The 12,740-nt window shown below is 44.6% G+C and overlaps 1 protein-coding gene across 3 annotated transcripts in view; it reads left to right on the top strand.

Annotated features, from left to right (window-relative positions):
- Window positions 1–12,740, top strand: part of DTWD2 (DTW domain containing 2) — a 436,550-nt gene that overhangs the window by 120,245 nt on the left and 303,565 nt on the right. The window lies entirely within an intron of this gene.

Here is a 12,740-nt window from a genome sequence, read left to right as displayed (position 1 = left end):
AGAAATACAATTAGAATCGTGGAAATTGTGGAGAATGGTATAGAGAGAAAAAAAAAATAGAACATGAAAAACCGGACATAAAAACAGGAATAGAAAACAGATTTTAAAATAAAAGATAACTTTAAATAATGGATACTTACATTGCGTCTCCTCCCCGCCGGGCCTTGTGTACGCTTCTCCGGCTGGTCCTGGTCACTTGGCTGGTCCGATGCTGAGGTCTGTAAAAAAGAACAGAAATATTTACCCATTTCTAGAGGCCGGTATACTTACACAAAGGCAGCAAAATACTCACCTCACGCTCTGCTTCTTCCATTTCTTCCCTGGAAGGGACTGTATTGGGATCCAGAAGACATGCTGGAAAAAAAAACAACAAAAAAACATTAGTACATAATATATTTTAAAGGACAGGCTCACATAAATTGATTTCAGAATACTCACATTATAGCTGCTGTGTTCTCCAAAGTAGTGGATTGTCTCTGGCTGGGTTGGTGTTGTCTTGTTTTCTTTGTCTTGCAGTCTGTCTGGAGAGTAATGATCTGGCACTACAGACCCCTTGTTTTATATACCCTCCGCCAAAACAATGTTGCTTGTTTAGGGGGTGTATTAAACAAGTGTCTAGACATTGTTTACTCTGAAATCGCCCGCGCTCACAAAGCGCTGACATGTGCATTTCACAGCGCACGTCAGCAACGCCATAGACTGTAATACTATTTTTTTGCCCATTGCGTGTGCTGATGCACGCATGTGATTTTTTAACGACGTTGGGCGGAGCAAAAAATGCGGCATGTAGCGTTCATCGCGTCTGGTCGCACACCTGGAAAATGCGCAGCGCACGCAAACGCTGAGGCCCGCGTGCAATCGCTGGACACTGCGCCTGCCATTTTAAAGATAGGGGACAATTGCACGTGCGAACGATGGCGCACAATGCACTATGCGATAAAACGCAAGTGTGAAACCAGCCTAAGGCCTGTTTCACACATCAGTTTTCACAATCAATCAAGATCCGCTGTTTTGTCAAAAAAACACGGATCCGCCAATTTTCCTTGCGGATCCATTTTTTTCCACATTGACTTTCATTATCGGCGGATTTTGACTGATGACTGTCCTTTGCATCCGTATTTCTGCGGATCCGCCAAAATTTTGGCGTCCGCAGAGATCACCGAACGGACCATGCAACGTTTTTTTGCAGTCCGGATCCGCATTTTTACCTTTTAACCCTGAATCTAGTGTCGCTGCTGGTTGAAAATTCTCTCTCTCTCTCTCTCTCTCCTTACCAGCCATCTCCAGCCTCATCATTGCGCAGTCTCCAGCCTCATCATCGCGCAGTCTCCAGCCTCATCATCACGCGGTCTCCAGCCTCATCATCGCGCGATCTCCAGCCTCATCATCGCGCGGTCTCCAGCCTCATCATCGCGCGGTCTCCAGCCTCATCATCGCGCGGTCTCCAGCCTCATCATCGCGCGATCTCCAGCCTCATCATCGCGCGGTCTCCAGCCTCATCATCGCGCGGTCTCCAGCCTCATCATCGCGCGGTCTCCAGCCTCATCATCGCGCGATCTCCAGCCTCATCATCGCGCGAGATGACCGGTATTATTATTTTTTTCCTGCCGCGGTTCCTTTAAATTTTTACCATCGGTGGATCCGTACATCCGCCGGTCCGCTGTCCCCCGTTTCTGTCAGTCTGCCTGCGGATCCGTTTTCCGCTATTTTGGCGGATTTAGACTGACAGAAACAACTGAAGTGTGAAACAGGCCTAAGACATTGGATTGCAAATATTAAGGCTGACGTTGTGAACATCAGTTTTCATGAAAGCACTTTTGGTATAAGACGCACGCCTATTAATGAGTGGATGCATTTTACTCCTGCCGTTCGTCTCTCACAGAAACGTTACTCTAGTCAGGGACATGAGTACACTTCTGGTGTAATTTATGCCACTGAAGTGGTGTAAATTTTCATGACTTTGTAGGGTAGGATTTATCAATGCTGCATCCCATCCAAACTTTTCCCACTTTGGCGGAGCTAGTAGAAACTGACCTAAAAATGCTAAAAGTTGCCAAAGTTTTGCGTGATTTTAAGGTGTTTTATGCCAGAAAACTGGTGAAAACACATTGCGGATTCATAGCCTAGGTACGGTACTTCTTCGGTACGGTATTTCTAGTGATACTTTCCCTGTTGAATGGGTTATTGTGATATTTACTCTTTCAAGGCTTTGACCACTGGAGGTGAAGCTGCGGAAATGGATGAAGGCTTGTGAGACGCACTATTTCCGTATCTCTCATAGCAATGAATGCTGCCCTCAGCTGTTTTCGTAGCTTTTCCTTCATTGCTCGGAGCCTGAACGGACATATTCCCGTGTTAGTCATGGAAAGCGGTGATGGGAATAAACCATTAAGAATAATTTGAAACCCGCATTTTGTGACATTTTGTCTTGTAACAGTCACTTGAGAGTCTCAAGTAAAGTACATGTAAATGATATTCAGGATATTCAATGGACTGCGAATGTCTGCAGAGGACAAGAGGCCCGTGTATTACTCCAGCCAATCGAAATCTAATGATAGCGCTTCTTCCAAGGCCTGGGTCTTATTTTACCAATTAAAGTCATATTATTAATACAAATATATAAAAAGTCTTTAAAAAAATAGCCATCATTTTGTGTTTTTAACCGTATGCATTAATCTCCCGATATGAACCTAGGGACGTACGGTAATCGTCGTGGCTCTCTCTTGCACTCTAATTGCAGCAGTATGAGACAGCAGTTCCTGCTCAATCAATGAGCCGCAGTGATTGCTTTTCACAACAGGCTGTTTTGCTTCTCCACCACTAGCAGAGTTGCACTTTTCTTTAATTTCTAATAGCAGTGAAATGACGTGAATTTAATGGAGAGACTTGTTTTTGTCAAGCATCGATTTAGAGAAATGTTATTTTATTTCTATCGGGCAGCAATTACTGTGAAGTCTAAAATGCTGTAATTGCTAATTTTCTGGAATTTATTGGGTAGTTTCCGCTAGAAAGCGGAGTAGTAGGGTGCGGGCTACTTTCTGCCTGTATGTATAACCTTTTGAACCCAGCATGTTAAACCATATTTTATCTCCACTCCCCGATAAACTGTTACAGGTAGAAATGATTATTTTCTTAACTCTAAAGTAGCAGGCGTGCACACATAAACAAGCACTCCAAAATCCAAGTCACACCCGTCATGTGGAGATTGAATGTGTTTTCTTGTTTCCTAGTCTTGTATGAGAACGATGCAATTTTGCCTCCTACAAAGTTCTGGGGGTTGCAATAAAGAATTTAATGGCAGATTACGGTATTTCTCATGGCTTCTTGCTACATTTGATATTCTATTGAATTCTTGTGATGGGCTGTGCTAAGGAGTGGAGGGCACTTTGCTTAAAGGAGATCTGTCACCAGATTTTTGCCACCTAATTTGAGAGCAGCATAATGTAGCGACAGAGACCCTGATTCCAACAATGTATCACTTACTGGGCTGCTTACAATAGTTTAGATAAAATCACTGAGATTATTATTAGAGGACTACTAAACCTGCTGCCAGGTAGTCCAGCCTATTCACGACCTCTGTATAACCCCCGCCCCCACCACTGATTGGCAGCTTTCTGCTCATGTAACAGTAATTACAGAAAGCTGTTAATCAGGGTGTGGGCGGGGTTATACCGAGCTCCACATTCAGAGAACTAGTAGCAGAGAAAACAGTGATATTATCAAAATGACAGCAAGCAGCTCAGTAAGTGACACATCATTGGAATCAGGATCTCTGCCCCTATATTATGCTGCTCGCAGATGGGGTAGAAAAAACCTGGTGACATCTTCCCTGTAAGATGCCATACACATTAACCCAGAGACAATGTAACGTTCTGAAATGTAATATTGTCTAGAAAGAAGGCGATCACTGCTTGTCCAGAGTAGATCGTTTGGTGAAAAGGAATTTTCAGAATATTTCCCGAAACATGTACTGTATGGCTAGTATGAACAGTGTATTTATTGTCCAACGCTAAAACGTGTATGCCTGCTCCAGCTCAATCGTTCTCTATACGTTTGATCAACCATCAACCTACTTCCATCTAATGTATACAGTGTGGCCACATTTGGCTAGTTTCACACTCCTGCGTCCCCTATCTTTATCACTGGGGGCGCAGGCCGTGCGCAGTATGCGTTTGGCGGCGCATGCGTCCTTTTGACGGTGCGCCGACCTGCGCCAAACGCAACCTGCTGCAGTTTGGTTGCGTTCGGCGCATCGTCAAAAAAGGCGCATGCGCCGCCAAACGCATACTGCGCACGGCCTGCGCCCCCAGTGATAAAGATAGGGGACGCAGGACGCATGCAGCGTCATGCGTCATAGGCGGAGCTACCGGCGGAGGCGCTGCAGGGGGCGGGGCTTAGCGGCGGCCGTGCGCAGGCCGTCACTGCGCTCAAAAGCGCTAGTGTGAAACTAACCTTTGCTAGTTCATTTTCGGGTTTTATCATATATGTACTCTAACGGCCCTGTATTTTTTTCTCATTTGGCTATTCAAATAATGTTTGCCTTTTTTGGCAATACATGGTGCTTAACTTTTATATAATTTTTATATTCCTCTTCTGATATCAAGGGAAAACGTAAAGAAAAATAGGGAATACATGTCTGTTTTTTACATTTTTGTTTTATTTTTTTGTGAACACAAAGAGCCGCTAAGTCTAAGTTCACATTTGTGTATACAGTGGGGAAAAAAAGTATTTAGTCAGTCAGCAATAGTGCAAGTTCCACCACTTAGGCTAGTTTCACACTTGCTTTTTTTTGCAGCGCGTTTTTCCCGCAAAAAAACGCATTGAAAAAACGCATACAAAAGCATACAACTGCTGCGATTTTTTCAAGCATTTTTATGAGCATGCATGAAAAAAACGCAGCGTTTTTAAGCGTTTGTATGCGTTTTTAGTGCGTTTTTACCGCGTTTGCGTTTTTTTCCAACATTTTTAGGTGGCCCCTCACACTACCCAAACCATGACTTTACTAACCCTAACCCTGACCCTAACCCTAACCCTGACCCTGACCCTAACCCTAACCCTGACCCTAACCCTTAACCAAATCATACTTAACCCTAACCCAAACCCTAAACCCTAACTAACCCTAACCCTAACCCTAACCCTGACCCTAACCCTAACCCTAACCCTAACCCTGACCCTAACCCTTAACAAAACCATACTTAACCCTAACCCTGACCCTAACCCTGACCCTAACCCTTAACCAAACCATACTTAACCCTAATCCTGACCCTAACCCTGACCCTAACCCTAACCCTAACCCTGACCCTAACCCTTAACAAAACCATACTTAACCCTAATCCTGACCCTAACCCTGACCCTAACCCTTAACAAAACCATACTTAACCCTAACCCTGACCCTAACCCTGACCCTAACCCTAACCCTAACCCTGACCCTAACCCTAACCCTAACCCTTAACCAAACCATACTTAACCCTAATCCTGACCCTAACCCTGACCCTAATCCTTAACAAAACCATACTTAACCCTGACCCTAACCCTGACCCTAACCCTAACCCTGACCCTAACCCTAACCCTAACCCTGACCCTAACCCTTAACAAAACCATACTTAACCCTAATCCTGACCCTAACCCTGACCCTAACCCTTAACCAAACCATACTTAACCCTAACCCTGACCCAAAACCCAACCCTAACCCTGACCCTGACCCTAACCCTAACCCTAAACCCCCTTAACTAACCCTAACTCTAACCCAAACCCCTAAATTCCATGGTTAAAAAAAAAAAACGCATATGCAAAAAAACGCTTACATGAGCATGCCAGTGCGCACATATGCGCATCCATAGGCTATAATGGCCATTTTTAGCGCAAAACGTGCGCATATGTGCGCATGCGCTTTTTTGCAGGGCCAAAAAATGCAACATGATGCGTCTGGAAAATCCAATCGCACACCCCAAAAAAACGCAGCGCATGAAAATCGCATACATGCGCTTACAAGCGCGCAGGTATGCGCACCCATGTTAAATATAGGGGAAAAAACGCATGCGCAGGTTAGCGTTTTTTTCCAGCGCTAAAAAACGCAAATGTGAAACCAGCCTTAAAAAGATGAGAGGCGTCTGTAATTTACATCATAGCTAGACCTCAACTATGGGAGACAAACTGAGAAAAAAAAATCCAGAAAATCACATTGTCTGTTTTTTTTTTCATTTTATTTGCATATTATGGTGGAAAATAAGTATTTGGTCAGAAACAAAATTTCATCTCAATACTTTGTAATATATCCTTTGTTGGCAATGACAGAGGTCAAACGTTTTCTGTAAGTCTTCACAAGGTTGCCACACACTGTTGTTGGTATGTTGGCCCATTCCTCCATGCAGATCTCCTCTAGAGCAGTGATGTTTTTGGCATTTCGCTTGGCAACACGGACTTTCAACTCCCTCCAAAGGTTTTCTATAGGGTTGAGATCTGGAGACTGGCTAGGCCACTCCAGGACCTTGAAATGCTTCTTATGAAGCCACTCCTTCGTTGCCCTGGCGGTGTGCTTTGGATCATTGTCATGTTGAAAGACCCAGCCACGTTTCATCTTCAATGCCCTTGCTGATGGAAGGAGGTTTGCACTCAAAATCTCACGATACATGGCCCCATTCATTCTTTCATGTACCCGGATCAGTCGTCCTGGCCCCTTTGCAGAGAAACAGCCCCAAAGCATGATGTTTCCACCACCATGCTTTACAGTAGGTATGGTGTTTGATGGATGCAACTCAGTATTCTTTTTCCTCCAAACACGACAAGTTGTGTTTCTACTAAACAGTTCCAGTTTGGTTTCATCAGACCATAGGACATTCTCCCAAAACTCCTCTGGATCATCCAAATGCTCTCTAGCAAACTTCAGACGGGCCCGGACATGTACAGGCTTAAGCAGTGGGACACGTCTGGCACTGCAGGATCTGAGTCCATGGTGGCGTAGTGTGTTACTTATGGTAGGCCTTGTTACATTGGTCCCAGCTCTCTGCAGTTCATTCACTAGGTCCCCCCCGCGTGGTTCTGGGATTTTTGCTCACCGTTCTTGTGATCATTCTGACCCCACGGGGTGGGATTTTGCGTGGAGCACCAGATCGAGGGAGATTATCAGTGGTCTTGTATGTCTTCCATTTTCTAATTATTGCTCCCACAGTTGATTTCTTCACTCCAAGCTGGTTGGCTATTGCAGATTCAGTCTTCCCAGCCTGGTGCAGGGCTACAATTTTGTTTCTGGTGTCCTTTGACAGCTCTTTGGTCTTCACCATAGTGGAGTTTGGAGTCAGACTGTTTGAGGGTGTGCACAGGTGTCTTTTTATACTGATAACAAGTTTAAACAGGTGCCATTACTACAGGTAATGAGTGGAGGAAAGAGGAGACTCTTAAAGAAGAAGTTACAGGTCTGTGAGAGCCAGAAATCTTGATTGCTTGTTTCTGACCAAATACTTATTTTCCACCATAATATACAAATTAAATGAAAAAAAAAACAGACAATGTGATTTTCTGGAATTTTTTTTCTCAGTTTGTCTCCCATAGTTGAGGTCTACCTATGATGTAAATTACAGACGCCTCTCATCTTTTTAAGTGGTGGAACTTGCACTATTGCTGACTGACTAAATACTTTTATTCCCCACTGTATGTATGCAGCGTATCATCTGCACGCGTTTGGCAAAACGCATGCTAACGCAGCGTTTTTTATCCGCATCAGCTTACGCATGACGCCAAAAAAGCTGCGTTAGCATTATTTATTCGCATGCGTTCGATAGGACAATGCTTTTCCAGGAGAATATCCTTGACACAAGCCACATCCAATGGGTGTGTCTCATGGAAATTCTGTAATAAACCCTTGTACTGATGAAATCCTCAACTTTTGCTACTGTATCCAGCTGCAAGATGGATCTTAGCATGGAGAGCTTCATGATTAATCTGGATTTGGACTTGCAATTGGCTGTTGCCTTTGCTGTGGCTTGTTAAGAAGAAAGAAGAAGACAAAGACGGAGAAGACGTCATCATCGCTATTAGCGACACCCCATCGTTGAAGTCCAAAAGAGCCGTGGAGTCTACCACTTGTTGTAGACTGAGCTGCTTGCAAACCCTCAGAAGTTTTTTGACTACACGAGGATGTCGATGACTTGCTGCTACGTATCCGAGGATCCATCACCAGACAGGACACACAACTACGTTGAGTAATTCCTGCTGAGGAACTTCTCTTGGTGACCCTGAGGTACGTAATTTTGATAAAGAAACACCTGTCATTAATATTATTGTTATAAAAGCCATGTACTGATTTTATCCCATTTTCTGTTCCGCAGATTCCTGGCTACCAGAGAGACCTTTTCGTCTCTACATTTTCAATTCCGCATTGGAGTGTCCACCCTTTCTGGGATTGTTGGAGACACCTGCCCTGCTTTATGTGACGTTCTGCATGAGGAATTCCTCCCCCAACCTACAACTGAACTGTGGCTGTAAAATGGTGCAAAATTCCAGGACATTTATAATTTTCTTAACTGTTTGGGTGCTGTGGTCGGCAAACACATTCGGATTAGAAAACCTGCTGGAAGTGGATCCGAGAATTTCAATTACAAAAAATATTTTTCTTTTGTTTTCATGGCGATTGCAGATTCTGACTGTCGATTTGTCGCCGTGGACGTTGGCTCATTTGGACAAGGAAATGACTCACAAACTTTCAAAAACTCTGACATGGTCCAACGTTTGTATGGGAATAATTTCAATTTTCCAAAGCAACAACCTCTTCCTAACACTGAGGGACCGCCAATGCCTTTTGTTGTGGTTGGGGATGAGGCGTTAGAAATGTGTGCCAACCTCATAAAACCGTAATCAAGTCGGGACTTGAATCACAACTAACGGATTTACAACTACCGACTGACAAGGGCACGAAGAACTGGGGCATGTGCCTTTGGTTTGCTGGCATCTAAATGGCGCATTTTGGGAACAGCAATAAATCTAAAAACTGAGACAATTGATGAGGTGAAAGTGTGTGTTGTTATGGACAATTACATCCTGGCTAAAGAGCGACCCAACTTAGAACTTGATGAACCTGTTGCTACCAGATTGCAAGATCATCCTCTGAGGACTACAGTGGAAGTTGCCCAAATGAGGGATAAATTTGCTGCCTACTTTGTTTCGAATATTGGACGTGTGGCATGGCAAGATGAAATGGTTTAAGCTGCTAAAATGTATCTGTAATGTTATGTACCCGTAATGTTATGAACCTCTAATGTTATGAACCTCTAATATTATTTACCTCTAATGTTATGTACCTGTAGTGTTTGCTGACTTTAATAATAAAACACCTCTAGTGAAACACCCGATACAAGATACCTCAACAATACAGTACACATGTGTGTGTTTGCGGCGCATAAAGAGACAAAGAAAACACAGTGATTGTGCAAACAAAAGCTAATTTTTATTTAACAATAAAATGATTAATTAGCTTTGGGGTATGTCAGAGGGTGATATATTGTGGACGTGGGGGGTGTGGAGCTGGGATGAGTGGCTAACATGATTGGATGACGAAGGGGTTCCAGGGGAAGTTCCTATAAAATGCATGAGGTCTGGGAGGTCATGGATGGGAGTGGAATGGTACGTGAGGGTGGAGGTGGTTGGACAGTTTTGGGGCGATGTTTGATGCCCCTAGTCTTCCTCTTCTGGCGGTGCTGAGGAGACACTGTACTGGGCATCTGTTTTCTGTTTTTTTTTCTTGGGTGTGTGGGAGTGGTGGCTTCAGGCTGGCGTGTGGCAGGACTCGGCATGGTGGTGGCATGAGGCTGGCGTGTGACAGGACTCGGCATGGTGGTGGCATGAGGCTGGCGTGCTGCAGGACTCGGCATGGTGGTGGATTCAGACTGGCGTGCGGCAGGATTCGGCATTGTGGTGGTTTCAGACTGGTGTGCTGCTGTAATGGGCATCTTGGTGGCTTCAGACTGGCGTGCTGCTGGACTGGTCATCGTGGTGTAGCTGGGTAGTGGTGGAATAGCACTGGTGTCTAGCGGTGGTTGTGGAGGATAGGTCACCGTCTTCTGCCACTGACCTTGTTGTTGTGCTGAAAATGCCATGTGTGGCTGCTGGTAGTACCGGGACTGCTGCATTGCTTGGCTGTAAGCAGCCTGGCAGGCCTGCATCACATTCAGCTGGATTTCAGGCGTAAGGTTTTCTGACATGCCCCGCTCTATTGCAGAAAAAAAATGTTGTGCTGGTCTCTTAAGGTCAGCTTCCAGGCGGTCAAGGCGTCGGTTGACTTTCTGGAAAAGTGTGTACACATGGGTGAACCCACTTTCCAGTCTATCCACAATCACCTTCTGCCCATTCTGGAAGACCGAGACTAAGTGAAGAAACTCGGGCATGACTGGCCTGTCCCAGGCCCTCTGGCGAGAAAACCCAAAAAAAACAGTGGTAGAGGACTGGGAGAAGGGAAAACCTGTTGGACCGGCTGCTTGTTCCCCAGCCTATGAAGCATGCCCACTTGCTGCATCGCTGGTGGATGACTGGGACTGTTCGGTGGCTGGTTGATGAGGGGGCCGCTCCAACAGAGGACTATCAGGTTCGGTGGCGCTGCTCCAGATTCTGTGTGGAAAAGAAATGAAAATCATTACTATTAAAAAATAAAAATTGTAAAACCCCAATATCCTGTGGAATAGAAAAATTCAGATGTTATACCATGGAATACAACACAAAAATACGTACGTTCGATCACCAACCGCAGGCCTCAGGAAGGACAGATTACAATGGTAGTTGTATTTTGCAATCTTTGGAGCAGCACCACTTCGAGCTAGGTTCTCCTCTCTCATGTCCTTATTGAAGTGATCCTTCATCGAACTCCAACTGACTTTTACTCTCTTCACTGTGAAGGGGGAAAAAAAAATTGTAAAACAATGCACCTTTTACAAGTTCACTGCTGCGTCAGACCACATTGCAATACTTAAGAAAATCCTTTCTGACTTGTGGCCTTGCATGGTCCGAATCATCTATCAGCGATCTGGCCACTTCGTCCCAGAGCTGTCTAATCACCACGGTGTCCCGAGTGCTGCCGATCACGGGTGTCCGACAACGCGACTCGCTCTTGCACCAGCTTAATCAAGAGGCAGACATTCAGATGCAGTCTACTACATCTGAGTGTCCACTTCCAGTAGGCGTACACACTAAAAAATGATGCATGGCAGATCGCACTTTCGGTCTGCCAGCACCATTAGAGTCTATGGGCCTGTCGGCACATACAGTTGTGGCCAAAAGTATTGACACCCCTGCAATTCTGTCAGATAATACTCAGTTTCTTCCTGAAAATGATTGCAAACATAAATTCTTTGGTATTATTATCTTCATTTAATTTGTCTTAAGTGAAAAAAACACAAAAGAGAATGAAGCAAGATGCAAAACATTGATCATTTCACACAAAACTCCAAAAATGGGCCAGACAAAAGTATTGGCACCCTCAGCCTAATACTTGGTTGCACAACCTTTAGCCAAAATAACTGCGACCAACCCCTTCCGGTAACCATCAATGAGTTTCTTACAATGCTCTGATGGAATTTTAGACCTTTCTTCTTTGGCAAACTGCTCCAGGTCCCTGATATTTGAAGGGTGCCTTCTCCAAACTGCCATTTTTAGATCTCTCCACTGGTGTTCTATGGGATTCAGGTCTGGACTCATTGTTGGCCACCTTAGAAGTCTCCAATGCTTTCTCTCAAACCATTTTCTAGTGCTTTTTGAAGTGTGTTTTGGGTCATTGTCCTGCTGGAAGACCCATGACCTCTGAGGGAGACCCAGCTTTCTCACACTGGGCCCTACATTATGCTGCAAAATTTGTTGGTAGTCTTCAGACTTCATAACGCCATGCACACGGTCAAGCAGTCCAGTGCCAGAGGTAGCAGAGCAACCCCAAAACATCAGGGAACCTCCGCCATGTTTGACTGTAGGGACCGTGTTCTTTTCTTTGAATGCCTCTTTTTCTCCTGTAAACTCTATGTTGATGCCTTTGCCCAAAAAGTTCTACTTTTGTCTCATCTGATCAGAGAACATTCTTCCAAAATGTTTTAGGCTTTTTCAGGTAAGTTTTGGCAAACTCCAGCCTGGCTTTTTTATGTCTCTGGGTAAGAAGTGGGGTCTTCCTGGGTCTCCTACCATACAGTCCCTTTTCATTCAGACGCCGACGGATAGTACGGGTTGACACTGTTGTACCCTCGAACTGCAGGGCAGCTTGAACTTGTTTGGATGTTAGTCGAGGTTCTTTATCCAACATCCGCCCAATCTTTCATTGAAATCTCTTGTCAATTTTTCTTTTCCGTCCACATCTAGGGAGGTTAGCCACAGTGCCATGGGCTTTAAACTTCTTGATGACACTGCGCACGGTAGACACAGGAACTTTCAGGTCTTTGGAGATGGACTTGTAGCCTTGAGATTGCTCATGATTCCTCACAATTTGGTTTCTCAAGTCCTCAGACAGTTCTTTGGTCTTCTTTCTTTTCTCCATGCTCAATGTGGTACACACAAGGACACAGGACAGAGGTTGAGTCAACTTGAATCCATGTCAACTGGCTGCAAGTGTGATTTAGTTATTGCCAACACCTGTTAGGTGCCTCAGCTAAGTTAAAGGTACTGTTAATTACACAAATTAGAGAAGCATCACATGATTTTTCGAACAGTGCCAATACTTTTGTCCACCCTCTTTTTTATGTTTGGTGTGGAATTATATCCAATTTGGCTTTAGGACA

Source organism: Dendrobates tinctorius, unplaced genomic scaffold (assembly GCF_039654945.1).
Source record: "Dendrobates tinctorius isolate UK_male_01 unplaced genomic scaffold, ASM3965494v1 ptg000003l, whole genome shotgun sequence".
Taxonomy (NCBI): Eukaryota; Metazoa; Chordata; class Amphibia; order Anura; family Dendrobatidae; genus Dendrobates; species Dendrobates tinctorius.
The sequence above is the reverse complement of the archived record's forward strand: the minus strand, read 5'-3'. Positions and strand labels throughout refer to the sequence as shown.